Source organism: Grus americana, chromosome 6, assembly GCF_028858705.1.
Source record: "Grus americana isolate bGruAme1 chromosome 6, bGruAme1.mat, whole genome shotgun sequence".
Taxonomy (NCBI): domain Eukaryota; kingdom Metazoa; phylum Chordata; class Aves; order Gruiformes; family Gruidae; genus Grus; species Grus americana.
The window spans coordinates 3834607-3851995 of NC_072857.1; positions in this window are offsets into that span (position 1 = coordinate 3834607).

Sequence of the window (17389 nt, forward strand, 5' to 3'; positions counted from 1 at the left end):
GTTTAATTTGTAGTGTTTCATTTCTAAAATGTCAAAATGCTTTGTCATTCTTCTTACATTTTTTTTATGCAGTGAATTTATACAAAAAGTAACCAGTTCTTCATTCTTAAAAATTACTAAGTTTTACCTGCAGGATTAATAGACCAAAAAAAAAAAAAAAAAAGCGTTTTCAATTTCTTTTGAATTAGTTTCTTCCCATCCCTGACAGAAACCTTGATAATTTAACAATTTTTTTCCCCCTGGAAAACACACACCTACACTTTCTCTTTCAAATGTCATGTTATTTTGGGACGTAGCTTCTCTTGAATCATATTATTCACTAGTATGTGATATACACTCTAAGAAAAGGAATCCAATAATTTTCTTAGAAGAGTGTGAATATATTTTATTCTTAATAATAATAGTAAAAATTAATAACTTACATACGGAGGGTAAATATCCAAAATACCTAGTGATATACACTGTGTATATAGCAGGTTCAATATATTGCTTTCTCTTGTTATAGGTTAGGCCATCTTTGGTGAATTCACATACCATGGGCTGCATGAATTCTTCTGAATTCAGAAAACTTTCATTTAAAGGTACGATTCCCATTCCTTCATTTCTTTTGGCTTTTCACCTGGTTTTCCTGAAATAATCAGGTTAAAACTATCTTTTTAATTTTTTTCCTCATGAAAGATTCTCTTATTAGTATAACACATATTTCCAATTTTTGCATTTTCAAGGTTTTTTTAACAAAACAGTGTTAATTTAAATTCTTAAAAAATAGATGAAAAATTGTATTTATTTGGTGATATCAGTCTTTCTGTTGCTGTTTTTATTTTCCCACTACCATCCTACTTATTTCCACTTAATTTTAGTCAAGCACATAACACAGAACAGAGGGGAGAAGAAATATTTTTGGCTGAAGACATTGGAGTAAATCACAGCTCTTGTGAGAAAATGTCATGAATATCTATGTAGAACAGACAGGACTTAGATTTTACGAGAAAGAGATAGAGAGAAAAGTGCAAGGACTCAATTTATCTACATCCGAATGATAAAGAACTGACTGAACCCTTCTGGTATTGAAATCTATGCTTTTAGAGAGAGTATTTTTAATTTTTTAAGATAGTATTTTGGTCACTAAACCATTTATAATTCATAAGGTCAGATGGAACTGTTGCAGTGATATAGTTTGACCTATTCAGTACAGACCATAGGGCTCCCTAAATTAATTCCCACTCAAAAAAGAGTATATCTTTTAGAAACATAACTTACTTTAATTTGAACATGTGTTGATGGAGAACCCACAACTCTGGTAAGCTGTTACAAGATTTTGTTACTTCAACTCTTAAAAAACCACATACATTTTTACCTTTTTCACATAAGGCTGTCTTGAACTTCTCTCCGGTGGTTTTTGTTTAACCTTTCTTGGCTACTTACGCATCAATTATGAATATCCTATTACTCTTGTAAATACCTGTGGACTGACTGAGTTACACCAAAGTTTCTCTTTGATAAACTCATAGACTCTTTGCAGAAGGCGTTTCCCATTCCTTCATTTCTCATGGCTCTTCACATGTTTTCCTACCAAGGTAATTATTTTTTATTTCTCTGTTTATATCTACATTAATAAAAGTTATGAAGGTTTGAAAATATTTTTGGTAATTAGAAATAAGAAAATAAATGATAACTGTGCAGAGAGCATTCAGGATGAAAACACTTTATGAGCATGGCATCCACTGTACCATAAAAGCGGTGTTTGCCATAGTATTTTCTCTATGATTTACATCTTAATGTTTACAAATTTTGAAGTTGAGAAGTTCAGTGTGATAACTGGTATGGCGTATTCTTCAGGAACTGGGAAATAAAGATATGCTACTTAGTCACTCAGCCCTGTATTGGCTTCTCTTACTGGCTTTTGATGTGGGGTAGAGGTGGGGTTTTTTTCTCCATATGGTGGGAATGAGAACTTACAGTTTAGGTGCCTGGAATACATTTATTTGTAGATCATGCCCATTCAAACCTCACTTGCTGCTTGTACAAACGACTAACTTGTTGAGGAAATGGTTCAATTTTTCCTTATCAGCACTGGGAAAGGATGTCCTGTTTTTTTCCCCAAGGGCAGGGAGTGAGGATGGTGAGACCTCCACCCTGTGTGCAGTGCTCTGCAAAGGGGGGGGCATCCAGTGTTTGCACGAGCTGAAAGTAAGTCTGTGAAAACTGAGGGAACGGAACAGCTGAGACACTATCACCATCCCAGATACCTCACTAAGCTGGATAATTTATTTGTCCATCACAAGATAAGTCTGACTTAGGGAGAGGATTAGTGTAGCTAATGCTATAGACATTACTCACTGAAATATCTTCAGTGTAGTCACTATTGTTTTTTCCTCTCTCTGTAGCAAGGTGCTGGAGAGGTCCAGCTCTCTCTCACAGAACTTCCCGATGGTCTGTGCCACACCAGATCCAAGAGTAACTGGACCTATCTTAAAAAATGCATGTGCAAAACCAAACACGCCCTCACAAGTGTTTTCACTTTTCAGTGAAAGAGAACAGTGCAAATAATAGTGAGCAATGCATTGATTTCATACCTGTTTCTTTAACAATTTCCTTGGGAAAGGAGATTTATTTCACTGTGACATCATACCTGAAAGCCATTTGCCTACTCGATTCATCCGTCTAGCCTACTCATGGGTCAGTGCTACAGCTGGACTTCTCAGTGTTCTCGGTGTTCAAGAAAGAGTCCTACTCTTTATGTCAGAGGCTTTTGCCCTGTTATACACAGGATAACTCCGGCACGTTATTCTCTTTCCCTGGTTTCCAGCAACGTCCCCATCACTGCAGTAGCTCAAAAGCTCCTTTTGCACTATACCAGGGAGAAAACTTGTAGGTGTAAGAAAATAGATGTAGATGTCTGTATGTATGCTGCTGATGTTCAGCACTTGCGCTTTTCAAACCCACCTTGAGTTAATAGTATACTATACATAACCGCTCATTCTTATTCTGTATGAGTGAGTCTTTGTTCCCTGAATTTGCCATGGGCATTCTGGTGTTTCAACTTTATCTCTGACATATCACTAAGATCGTGTTCTTTTGCTGGCATGTTTCAAAAAAAACCCCAACAACAAAAAAACCAACCCACAAACCAAAAGCAGAAAACCCCCTAACATATGTAACCCCCTCGTACACTTCAACATAAGCATGTGAATTACATTTTTGTTGTTCATCAAGAGTTTTGCCAGTTTTGGATCTGTAACATTTTAGTAGGTTAAATATTGTTTTTTTCATTTAACTGTGCTATGTAAATGACTGCATACTATTCATTTTTTTAACAAAAAAAAATAGCAAATATGTTGATTTCATACTGGTTCCTGGATGCTACCTAATGTTCATAGTTTTCTCCTTAGATTTCTCTTGCATTCTTTTGGATCTCTTTGAAGTGAGTGGAATGGTTTTAATGTTGACCCAAACTGAATTGGTTACAGTAGATAAGAAAAATATTTTAATATAAATAGTGCATAGACAGAGATGATAAAGACAATTTCAGGCATATAGAACAGGCAGACAAGGAAAGTGAAATCAAGCAATTTCTGCTTGGGTCTGGTAGATGACTGATTTCACACGCTTTTCAGCAAAGGAATGTGGATGTTCATGAAAACTTGATCAAGAGCCATATCCAAAAGAGCATTTGCATATCTGAAATAGAGTGTACAAAGATTTTAAAGGCCTACATCCAAGATTGTCATCCAAAACTTCCTTTGTTCAGACATACTTAAGCCCGAAAGCACCACTGAACTTCAGTGCTCCTTTGCGGGGAGAAAACAAGTTAGCCGTGAGAAGCTGATGACCCAGTGGCAGTCAGCTGTAGGGATGGGCGTCATGCACCTCCTTCTGCTGCCAACGGAATAAAAGTCGCGTCGGTCCCAGGAGTATGTTTGTGCCTGCTCCTTGTTACACAGAATGGCTCATAATTACCTGCACAGTAGAAAATCATTACATAAATGAGACAGTACGTGTAGTGCTTCCCATCATGAAGAACTGCAGAAAATGGTAAGGAAGACTGAAAATGTACATTTATGTTATAGTTGATACTTGTATTAACACTTTGAGGGCTGCATTCAGCAATTATTGGTGATGTTGAGTAACAGCAAGTAGAGTAGACCCCAGAAGCTGAGAGGTTTGAGTAAAATCAGTTCAAACTAAGAAAGTGCTCTGTTGAAGCAGTGGAGTGAGTAGGCTATACTCGATGAAACATTTGGTACTGAGTGTAAGATGTACAGATTTAAAGTACTAGTGGATTCAGATTAGATTTGAATAAGCTGCTTTTAGGAGAAGTGTGTAAAGTAATACATAAACTTCCCAGTGTCTGCTTATGTAGTCTAAAAATTAGTTTTCAGACTGTTTAATTGGTGGTTTGGATGAGGACTAGGTGAGATAGGGTTGAGATCGTGGTTTAATGTTAAAAACGAACCATGGTGGACTTTTTCTGGAAGTTTTCTACCTTTTTCTAGATTTCTGATCTTAAAGAAGTCCATAAATCATGTGCATCCAAAGCTGTAATTCATTTGGCTTTAAGCAATGCTGGGCCATCCCCTGGCAGCAGGCAACCCTCGATCCTGGGGACCCAAAGCATTCCAGTGTCCTTTTCCCTGTGGAAAGTGGACTTCAATAGCTGATTTTCTGCATGGTTTCTCCAGGTCATCCCAGATGCCATGCTTGTCCGCAGTAGATGAAGGAAGAATGTATTCGGATATGTCAACATGATTACAAGTTGTTTCCCATGTTTCCAGTTGTAGAAATGTCCCTACTGTCATGAGGTCTTGCACAAACTCTTCATTTTAGGGTTTCTCCTGCAGTTACTGCCCACATACAGGGGACTGTGAAGGGAGACCTTAACCATAGGAATCCATAGTGGTCTTGCAGATTTGTTTCACTTGGATGTAAAGCTCGTTCCTTTGCCCTGTAGCCAGCACTAGGCAGATTCTGTCCAGGTGTGCTCAAGGCCAAGTGCAAGGTCCTGCACATGGGTTGGGGCAATCCCAAGCACAACCACAGGCTGGGCAGAGAATGGATTGAGAGAGCAGCCCTGAGGAGAAGGACTTCAGGGGGGGTTGGGGGATGAGAAGCTCAACATGAGCTGGCAATGTGCGTTGGCAGCCCAGAAAGCCAACCGTGTCCTGGGCTGCATCCCCAGCAGCGTGACCAGCAGGTCGAGGGAGGGGATTCTGACCCTCTGCTCTGGTGAGACCCCCCTGCAGTACTGCGTCCAGCTCAGGGGTCCCCAGGACAAGAAGGACGTGGACCTGTTGGAGCGAGGCCAGAGGAGGCCATGGAGATGATCTGAGGGCTGGAGCACCTCTGCTATGGAGACAGGCTGAGAGAGTTGGGCTTGTTCAGCCTGGAGAAGAGAAGGCTCCGGGGACACCTTAGAACCCCTTCCAGTCCCTAAAGGGGCTCCAGGAAAGCTGGAGAGGGGCTGGTGACAAGGGCAGGGAGTGACAGGCCAAGGGGAATGGCCTGAAGCTGCAGGAGGGGAGATGGAGATGGGATGTGAGGCAGAAATCCTTCCCTGTGAGGGTGCTGAGGCCCTGGCACAGGGTGCCCAGAGAAGCTGTGGCTGCCCCTGGCTCCCTGGCAGTGTTCAAGGCCAGGTTGGATGGGGCTTTGGGCAACCTGGGCTAGTGGAGGGTGTCCCTGCCCATGGCAGGGGGGTGGGACTGGAAGGGCTTTGAGGTCCCTTCCAACCCAAACCTTTCTGTGATTCTATGATTTATTCTCTAAAGCAGCAAATCTCTAACAATTATTTTCTGTTTGGTGTCTTTCCTCTGTCCCTGTATAACCAAGAGATAAAGTCAGTTAAGTATTTAAGAAAGGGCCACATTTGGTTTTCCGCTTTTCTTCCATATAATTTTTTTCTTATTGGTCGGGGAAGGTACGGTATGGGTCTTGAAGAATATTTAGTATGCGGGCAAGACTGCCACTGGTTTTAATATTCTTGTTTCTCAAAATTGAGATTTAAAATGAGGAAAAGCATACATGACAACATCAAAAATTTCTATATTCAATGCGGCAATACATACTAGAGTTAGATGAGGCCTTGTCTGCCATCTCACAACTCCTGACAGCACTGCATATTTGTTTTTTAGTGGAAATTCTGAAAACTTGTGAAATCTGGTATTTGTGCATTTTTTGCCTCTGCTGCTAAGTCATTATTGTTTCATCTCTCAGAAAACGTATCATCCAATTTTAGAAGCAGGCTTCATATACATTGTTCGGAAGAGAGATAGACAGTTTTGATTGCATTTTGTGTTATAAACAGCCAACTCACTATAGAAATGGCTGGACTTATTGCACTGAAAAACCCCCTCAATGCTGAGGGCACTGTTTGCATGAGAAGCCTTCTGTATGTAATGTGAAAGTTTCTACGATTGAGAACTGCACAGTAGTAGTAGTTAGGGCTTTATTACTTAGTTCTAATTTGTATTGATGGCCTAAAAAAAGTAGCATGCTTTGCAGTTCTATGAAAGAAAAGATTATAAATGGAGATTAATTATAATTTTGCTAGCTCAGTACTTGTAAAACTAAAGCAATTTATATTCTTTCTCTTAATGATCTCCATTCCTGATTGCAGTAATGTAATCTAATTGTGATTATGATAGTATCTGAATCATGTGGGCCTCTATGTGATTGGAACTACTCTTTGCATTAAAAAGTAATTTTGGAGTAATGATGAAAAGTTACTGTGGAAAATTGGCAAGTAATATATTTTACTCTGTATCTTAAGTTTCTGCTTTCATTTTTGATTATATCTTATAGCAAGGATAAGTATGATACTATATCAAGGATTTATTACATCAAAGACTTATCAATGATAACTATGAGTATCAAGGATAAGCATGATATTATTGGAATAGCACAGATATGGTTGAGGCAAGAAATTGAGGTTTTGAGATACTAGTCTGGGGTTTGTGGAGAGAGAGGGTAGACGGAGGAGGAGCTGTATCAGTATTCCTGGGAGATGAGTGTCTTCAGAAAGAAATGCTGCAAGTCTTTTGGCTGACATAGCAATGTCAATTCTGATAAAAGTTAAGCACAATAAAGGTAGTCAGGTGGTTTGCTGAATGATCCTCTGAACTTTTAGGTCTTTGCTTACAGATGAGAGAGCCCTTCAAGAGCACCAGAACTTTGATAAAGATGGCTTTTAATTACTCCATCATTGACTGCAATAGGGTAAAACCAGAGAGGGAATACTGACGTCTCCAAAGCTAATGTAGGTTTGCCTCTAGTTTCTTGTGCACTTTATTGAATTGTCTTTCAGAAACTGTTTGAATTAATTCAAGGATTTGAGCCCAGGGTAATAAGGGGTGTTGAAATGGAGAGGTATGAAAGATCCAGTGATCTTGACATCATTTGATTTAAAATATTTGTTGAGGAGTAAAAAGCAACGCAAGCCTTATGGCAGGCTGACTTTGAGGGAATGCAAAGTGTGCTAAGGAATTTTTATCAGGATTTTATTATAATGTATGGTAAATCTACTGAAGAAAATTGGAATATATTTCAGAAACAGTTGGAGGACATTTGAAATTCATCCTGGTTTAAGTCTAAAGAAGGATAAAGGTAACAATGCTCAATGTGGCTAAGTAGGGTTGTATAGTAAAGAGTAAGATAAGCAATAAGCACAAGGTGTTTGAAAAAATATACAAAATCTGGTAAGGTGAAGCTGTTGAAAGGCTATATAAAATAAGCAGAAGCAAACTGAAAGGCTAATTAGAAAAGCAAAAAGGAAATACTGAACACTAACTGCAGAAAAAATATTTGAGGCAATAATAATAACCTGTGAATATATTCCAGAAAATTGAAAGGAAAAATAGATCCCCAGATCATGATAGTGTGGACAAAGACATAGCGGATTTGTTTAGCAGGTTTTATTTTTGCGTGTGAATACACAGAGGCAGATGGATGGATGGATGGGCAGATGGAGAGCTGTTGAACAAAGGAGGAGTATTTTGCTTTATATTGCAACATGTGCATCCTCACCTGAAGAACTGACAAACAGGACAGATATCACAATATTCATTTCATCATCATTTAATGTGACCTGATTGGCAATATGGGATGCAAGAAGTCAATCTGATTTCAAAGAGTCGATCAACCTTTAAAGGAAACCAGACCTATTGACAGCATTCATTATGGCCAACACCCACAAATCCCAACAGGGTAACCCATCACTGCGACTGGAAGGTGTGAGCATAAGGGTGTGTACAGCAAGCGTGGATATATCTCAAGTAGCTGAGGTAACTTAGTTAATCTCATAACTGGGTGAGCCTTTCATTGTTTACTCCTGGGTCTCTATTTGGGCCAGGGCTGTGCCACCACCAGTGCCCTTCTAACCCGATGTCATCAGAGGCAAAGCACCCAGAGGTCTGGCTCTAGAGGTGCAGCACAGCATACAGTTAAAAAAACCCCAAACTTACGACAAGCTGGAAATCTTCATTGTCCCTTTTTTGCATCCAGAGGGGGTTCCAGCACTCCCTTCACAAGTTCAAAAGAGCTCGGCTCTCTCATGACTTTCGTTTCGTATTTGTAATTCCTCCTAGTTGCCGTTTGCCTCTGCTAAAGGTTTGCATAGCAAGGTTTGGGCTAACTTACAGCTTTAGCTTGGCTGGCAATAATAAATGTATACAAGAATTGTTTTCTTCAGAATTTCCACTTCTTTTCAGAAGTGGTTTTTTAATAGCCAGCATTATTGTGGATTCCCCCATGATGCAGTGATTTTTGCTCCCCCTGCTGTCACTACAGCAGCAAATTAACCAATCCTTTTGCCCACCGTGAATGTGTATTGATAATGTTGATGCACAGGATATTTTTGTTAAAAACAAACACTTGCAGCAAAGGGAGGAGGGGACCATACGGTATTTTAAAAAAAGCCAACCCAGGGAATATTCCATATTTTAGACCCCAATGGCAGTATGTGCTGAGTGAAAAGTCGACAAAAATTGATCAAGTGGAAAGATTTGCTCTTCTAAAAGACTACTCCAAATAAGAGACAGTTACCAAAAAAACAAATAAGGAGTTATATTACTGACCCTCTTTGTGTCTGAGAACGCTTAAATGCATGCCTTGGAGTAGCTCAGAGTTACCGAAATTATTACTTTAGACTGAGCCCCTTTCAGAGGTGTTTCTGTAACAAGCTTTTCTTTGCTTTCCTGTGACCTAATCTGCTGACAGCTCTTTCCTTTAAATTAATTTTATTTACCTGGTAGGGTTCTGAAGTGCTCAGAGACGCCTGCGAGGCGGTGTGGTGGTACGGCGGTGGGGAGGTGCAGGCTCTGCCTGCCTCTGGGCACTGCCAAGGCGGTCTCTGGGAACCAAATTTTCAGGAGTTGAAGCCTCACTCTGCAAATGGGGTTTTCATTTACTCCAAGTAGCAGTCCTGCTTTTAGACGCCTTTTGCTGCAACTGTGTATGTCAGTGGCTATTAAAAGAATGGAATATCTATCTAAAATATACTCCACTCTCTTTTTTCATACCAACAGCTGAAAAATCTTCCCTTTATTCTCTCTGCATCGTAACTTTCCCTGCCTGTGACTACCTGTCCACTCATTTTTGAGTGTTTACGGGGCATTGCAATGAATTATTTGTGCAGTGCAGCAGAAGCCATGGGTGGAAGCGCTACCTGGGTGCAAAGCATCACCGGGGCACGTGGGGGACAGTGTCCTTTTGTCCCGAGTGGAGGTGAGCAGTGGCCACGTGCTGCTGTGCCCCGTGCCAGTGTAAGCATCGCTGCTCAAAGGGCACCCCGGCCAAGCCACTATTTTATTTAACATCTCTGCTTCTTTAAAAAAATAAAAAAATAAAAAAAAAAAAAGGAAAAATCAGGCTAAAAGGCTTCCAAACGGAGGCAGGCTGGCAGGAAGGTTTCTCCCGCGGAGGGTCAGTTTCTCAGCAACGCTGCCCTCCCGAGGCGCCAGGAGTTGGGGGCCCCTCGCCCCCACGAAGGAAGTTCCTCGGGTGCCTGTTAGACATTGAGGGCTTTGTGAGGGGCTGCGGGGCCGGCCGGCTGTCAGCCCGCTCCCTTAAGGGAACTTGACAGATCTTTAAAAAAAAAAAAAAAAAAAAAAAATCAATTTTAAGCTCACATGCCCCAGTGGGTGCCAAAGCCACTTCAGAGAGGCTGAGAGATGGCTGAGTCGACAGGATTTGACTTCCAGAGGTAGAAAGGTGACAAACTCCATCATGAGAAAGGGGCAGCTTAGGGCCTCCGAGGCCGAACCTGCTCCCAGGATCCGGGGCCCGGCGTTGTATTGAACCTATTTATCTCTTTCATGGGCCCAAGGTACCACGGGGAAAGAAAAGTTGTTCAAAAAAATGCTGGCAGAATTCAAGGGTGTAAATGATGAATTACTTTTCATCAGCTGAAAGGAAACATACTCCGGAACAATACTGAAAGGGAGCAGGAGCATCTGACCTCCTGCTTCAGAGCAGCCAATATCTTCATTCAAGAAGACAACCATGAAATTACACAGAAAATGGGATTGTCATGAACAGCCCCTTGAAATCTCAGTATACAGTCATTACTGCATGGGAAAAAGCCTTCATCCACACATCATAACTTGTAACAGACAAGGGGGGAAAAAAACCCCACCCTGAAAACAGGCCTTGGAGTTACCAGTAGGAATGTAGAAAATATTTGTTGATTCAAACTTTTCCCCTCTAGTTTCCCAAATCACTGTAAACAGACACAACAATGTTCTAACTCCATCATAATACTGACTTTCTGGCCACAGACAGCTCGTTGGAGCTGTTTTGTAAATCAAAAGAAAGGAAGAGAGAGGGAAAGCCAATCTATCGCTTTATTTATATTATCCGTCTTTGGTGAATGATTTATCATTTAAGTGCTTTGAGAAAAGAGTCCAGAAACCGTTGTCCAATTAGTGCTGCCCTCTTAAACCACATACTATAAATATTCGTAATTATCAGAATCACAAAACAATGTTCATCAGAGCTTCATATTCAGGGTAACAACTTATTTTCTGGGTTTGCCTAGCAAAGCTTATATTTATCCAAATTGGGCAGAGGATAGAAAGCAAACAAGAGGCCGTTGGTTTATTTGAGAATGAAACCAATCACAGAGAATGAGAAGCCAGGAATATGGGGATAAAAATAACACATTTAACTGTTTATTTCTTTATTCTTGCAGATTTCTACATTGACTTTAATTAAGCTAGCCCTGGGCTAGTGGGCATGGAGAGGTTTGGTTTTTTTTTTACCTTTTTTATTTTTTTAATTCCTCATTAGGCTGTTTTTTCCTTAGCTCTCGTGGCTTTAATGACTAGTCCCATTAAATAGGTCAATGGGCTTCTTTTATTTCAAGTTTTATATAGACTCTTATTCCACTGAATCTTAAACACTGAACACCCAAAGTCTTTCCAGGCATGTTTCTTCATTCCTGCAGAGAGATGCATTTCTTTCTCCTTTCCCTTCTCTCCACAGCAGCTGACCTTTCACCGCAATGTACCTGGGGAAACCTTTGGAAAGTTGGCACCAGCCTGGGCCAGCCATGTGCAAAAATACCTCCCTGGTAAGTGCTTGGCTGAGGTTTGCAACCTTTGGGTGGCGGCGAGGAGGAGGAAGAGGAGCGAAGGCACTCTGCGTGCCCTTACCCCACCTTCCCTGACCTTTTCCTCTCCAATTGGGTAAAGTTTTGGCAGGACCAGTGGTGCACGTATATGGCCAACGCATATAGTTGGCTACATGGGCAGCCAACCTGAAGAGTGTCGGAGTCTAACTCGAGTACTGGTGGTGCACAAACAGGTTGTGATCTGAGGAGCAGGACATCTCCCATGCTCCACACTCCTGTGGGAGGGACACTGCAGAGCCTCCTGCCCAGGGGTTCTGGACCAGCCCTTTGCGGGGTGTGGGGATTCAGACCGATGCAAAGAGAAATGTGAAAGGGAAGCTGTCTTGTGAGGGAGTTAGAAAGACCACTTACCTAGGAAAAAGAGCAAAAAAGAAAAATATTGTCTTTGAGTAGGAAAAAAAACCCCAAAAGCTGTGAATTAATGAGATTTTTTTTAAGTGATTTATTTAGTGAGAATGTGTTGCATGTGCCTTTCCCTGATGGTCAGTCTAGAACATAACTTTATGCTCCAACATTGCACATAAGATGCTCCCACCTCCATTTCTGTTTTTCAAGCAGGGAACAGCAGAAGGACAGTGTTTCCTAAATGCTCCTGTAACCCTACAATATGAATTACTGTGCACAGGTGGTTTGGAAACAGTCATTTCTTCCAGGTGGTATGGATATTTAGAGAGCTGCTGTACCCTGCTCTTATGGCCAGTAGTCTGCATGGAGAACCTTCTCCTGAGATGTGAGGTCGGTGCTATAGGTTTCTCTGCAGCAGGGCAGAGGTAATTGCTTGTGAATATTTCACACCTAGAAGAGAGAAGCAACCCTATTCACTTCTCTAAATGCTTCCAGCCTACCTGAGCTCCTGCACCACGAGCATGTTGGTCCAGCAGGCATATCCTGGGAGTTAATTCTCTTCTCCCAAGTCTTCTTCAGGTCCTTGAAACATTTTTTTTTTCATGCAGTCTTTTAGAAAAGTAGCCCATTCTAGCACCAAATTGTGCTGCACAAAATATTCAATGCCACTAACGTGCCAGGGAAAAATCTGGCAGAAAGGTGTGTGCAAACTGGGAAAAATTGTGGTCTTCATTGGTTGCCACAGGGAGAAACACAGCAATTGTAGTGCCATGTGCAGGAAATTAGGTGACTGTGTACTATTTCAAGAGTCAAATTTAGATACCCCTTCAGATACCCATGTTATTTTAAGTGCAAACTGGGCTAAATATATTCTGAGTCTCAACTCATACCTCCTAAGTCTGTACTCAAGATGTCTAAATTGGGAATGAATCAGCCCATATGAGTTGTGAATCCCAGTCTAGAGGTGTCTGCATGTCCCTGCTGCCCCTGAATGGAGCCCGTGGAGACTTTCCTCCCCAGCCCAGTGCCTCAGGCAAGAGGAGATGAATCTTACCATCTAGCTGTAATTTGTAGAGTAATTAGGACCTTGACTGTGACAACCTATAGCCTGTCAGCAGTCGTGGTTTAGCTCATAGTTAAAATGCCAGTGGCAACTATATTGCAGCTATTCTAAATATATCCATATTTTAACTAGATGAGGTGATATGTGGGTTTGCAGTGATTTGTTTAGATATACAGGGTAGTATGAAAAGACTCTTTAAACTGGGATTGAATCCATTTTATTGTCTGAAAGGTGATTTTGATTGCCTTTTCCTCCTTTAGAGTTGAACGGTGATGAGACCAGCTGTTCTGCAATGCAAAGGCAGAGAACCCCCAAAATATGAGCAAAGAGCGGCAGCAGGGTCTGGTGAGTACGAACCTGTCACACGCTCTATTCCACAGCAAAGGATGCCTTTTATTCAGATTTAACAGATTAGGCGGGTATAGCTAATCAAGCAATTTGACCACTGAGCAATCTTTAATGCTCCAACAAACTGACCTCAAACTACACAAAATCTGTGCAGCTGAAATTTAAAGTCTTATTATATACATAGCTTTTTTCATAACCTGCATATGTCTCGGCATACTGTGAAGGAGTTGTCATTATCCTAATTATAATTAAGTCACTTGAAATAAATTTGGAGATAGTAAACAGTGTAAAAATATCTAAATAGGGAGCTGGTCCATTGATTTTATGGCTAAGTCATCACCTTATGTATAAATGATTCTCAGATGCCACAATTGATACACAATACCTTTAATTCAGCAGTCAAAATGCTGCTATTAAAGCCGAACACCAATTGAAAAAACCCCACAAATGTGAATACCTCTGTTTTTAAGCAAAGTACCATGTACCATTGTACCAAGTAGGTCGATCTGAAGGTAGATTGAACTTTTCGCACACAGACCAGTGCTATCGATGAGGGATTTTTTCTTTTCACTGGGAAATGCCCAGTTCTTCCTTCTAGGGCAGGGAGTTTTCTATCCAGATCAGAATTTCTAAAGTATTAGGCACCAGAGAGACCATTAATGGGATTTTTGAAAGTGTCTGGGCACTGGATGCCGATCGAGTTTCTAGGTGATTTTTAAAATGATGTCTAGAACCCATCTGCATCCTTTGGCACCCAGATACCTTCAAAATGTCGGGTTTAGATGTCTGCCTCGATTTGTGATGGATACAGTCTGTAGCACAACTAATTGTGACTGACAGCACAAAAAGACAGGTGCAAAATTGAAGCACAGGTCTAAAGGCTTGGTCCCATGTAGTTGATGGACATTTAGTATATTTTTAATGTTTCACATTCACTGGCTCCTTAATTAAATAAAAATATTTTAGATAGAGCAGCAGAAATCAACTTCTTTGACTGATATGAATCCTGTTTACTCTCCAACTCTGAACTCAGCAGGTTAAGTAATTGGGAGACAGAAAAGTTCCTATATTTCTATTTCCAGCTGGTGGTACACAAAAGGCAGGAAGTTATCTCATTAATGGGGCACCAGCTTTATGCAAATTATAGTAACAAAAAGGCTTCCCTTCATACTTTTCATAAATTACCTAATAAAGTAGGAATAAATGGCCATATTCAAGAGCCTTTGTTGTATTTTTAGCACAAGACTCTTTCTGTTACTGCAAATATGACTAAATGCGCCTTGTTCAAAAGGGGTGTTTATAAAATAAGGCCACTCAAAAGCTTTTATTCCTTAACAGCCTTCAGTTACTTTTATGGCACAAAATTAACATAATTAGTCACAGAGAATAGATGACATAAGCAGCGTGCCATGCACAAAAGGGGAAACCAGTATCTAAGGAAGGTATTTTGAGAGATCAAAAATTTTCAAAGTGCTCAATACTAGAAGGTCCTTTTTATTTGTGCACAGCCTTAAGATACTTTCTTACTCCGTGAAATTCACATAATGAGATGCAGCAGACAGATGACATTAGCGATGAGCCATTAGAAAGAGGTCAGTTTCCTCTGAAAGATAGTCACTGTTCCTGCTCGTCATTAATTTGCAGCTTCAAAGCAGTGAGCATATGATAGTCTGGCATGTTAAGCAAGTTGCAGTTATCTTTAAATAACCATTTTTTTCCAGTTATTAGAAGCTAAAGTTTTTAAACTTCTGACTGAAAGCAAAATTAAAGCACGCAGCAGTGTAAAAAGGCTATGGAGAGATTAGGAAAAGGAAATCAAATATGTTTTAGAAATGAAGTTAGCTTTTCCCCAGGGAAAGGCTGCCTTAACGTTCAAGAATTTGGGGTTGCATATAGACCTCATAGACTTGATTGCTTACTGCTAGAAGAGGGAAAAGTAACTATTTTTAGCTGCTATCTTCTTGTTGATTAACATGCCTTGATCTAAAGGGCAGAAGCGTACAACTATGTAAATAACCCTGCAGCCCAGAAACAAAGATATCTGAGACGCTTGAACAAGGTGAGAGAAGACAAAACGATCTGCTGTTCTTATGACTTGGTGTTGAAGTTTGGTTACATGAAATATATTTGGATATTAAAAAAAGCTTGGGAGACTTGGATTATGTCTTCTCCGTAAGTAATTAGGGAGTAAGCACAAGTGTAGTGCGGTAGGCAGCAGGCAGCTCCAATGCATAGCACTGAAATCTTGGTATAAAAAGACTTGTCACTCCTCCAAAGAATGTCACATGTCCACACTGGTACTAACAAACGCTCTTGTTTTATAATAAATATCCTTTCATTTCTACTTTTCACTTCATACTTAATGCTGAAGCTGTGTCACGGGTGAAGCCACAGAAGGATCTGAGTTTAAGCAGCCCAGTCTGGTTGTTCAAGCCCAGACTTAGTCATCCTGCCTGGGCAATGCAGAACAGAAGACAGCATTGCTAATGGATTTACACTGTGCCAGGGTTACTGGAGTTAACATAGGTTTGAGGAAATAATAAGGTAATAATCTACCTTATAAACATTGCCATTAATTAGTTTTTTGCTTATTTCAGTGGGCTTTTAGATTATGCGTCAACATGATCATGTTGATCTTCTGCAGAGAGACACCCCAGCTCATGCCTACGCTACTCATCCCAATTCCCCAGGTGCATGGCTGGTGCACAGTTACCCATCCCCTGCACCGTCAGCACCCTCCCTGCCACAGCTTTGCCTCTTAGGGAGGCCAGGCAGCCACAGAGAATTGATCTGCACCTTGTCCCTTGCCCTCAGAGCCAGGCAACAGGTGCTGCCTTGCTTAATTATAAACTGATTGAGATACAGCCCCTGGGATCCACGCGCGGCCAGATGCCCGTTAGCAATGTCTGCCTTTTCCAGCCCAGGGCAGGGGAGGCCAAGCCTAGTAGGCATCTAACGTAGGTAACACTGTTAAACAGCTGAAGTAGGTTGGGATGAAGCTGAGCTTGATTTCCTACGGAAAATCAGCTAACTGCGCAAGCCCGGGGGCTATCATTCATCTGTGGTGTTTTAATTTGGACTGGACTTTCATTCTGCTCTGTGATTTACTTGGGATGAAGCAGGGTTCACTGAGCGAGGAGAAGTGCAGGATGTTTTACAGCCTGGCTGTGGGAAGGCTGCTTTGAAACTCATTTAGAACTACCACTAATGCCTTTTTTTTTTTTTTTCCTCCTTCCTCCAGATAGTTGGATATGATTATGGATGTATCATAACCAGTTGCACAATACATGCATCCAGATTCCCCTGGAGCCTTGGGATACCCCAATTTGATGTCCCACCCTGGTTTACTAGGAGCATTTCCAGTACTAACTTACAGAGTTCTAGCTGATTTAAACTGGTGCTTCCAGTTAGGCGTGTATCTAATGCCAACACTGCTTCAAAATCACTTATTTACCGATTGAGTTTTTATCAACATGGGATTGCCAATATTTTTAAGAAGAGAGACTGTTAGATACCAAGCCTCTGGAAGCCCTGGTTTCAAAGCCGACCATCCCTCTCTGGAGGTTGGTGTAAGGACTGGGGTCCTCACTCCCCAAGGCGGCGTGTTTCTGAACTTACAGACCTTCCCATTGCAAGGGGAATCCAACCAGCTGAAGATTTAGGAAATGGCTTGTAAAATAGACACACACGGTTCAGATCAAGGTGATAAAATAAATAGAAGGTTAAGAAACAACCAATTCTTCTTCCTCTTTCTCCTACAGAGAAAGACCTACATTCAGGAAAGTGCTTTCCCTCATTTTGTAAGAAACCTCCTTGAGTTTGTTTTGCTGTGCTTTTTTAATAGTTATTTAGGCATGGGGCAATATTTGTGGACTGCTCTTGTATGGCATGCTAGAGAGAAAAGAATCCATTTATTAGATAAAGAGCGACTGGACAGATGGTGTTATATTAATCCCAACCCCTGGCCCCTGCTTGCCTGGTTAACAGAGACACATAGCCATTGGTTT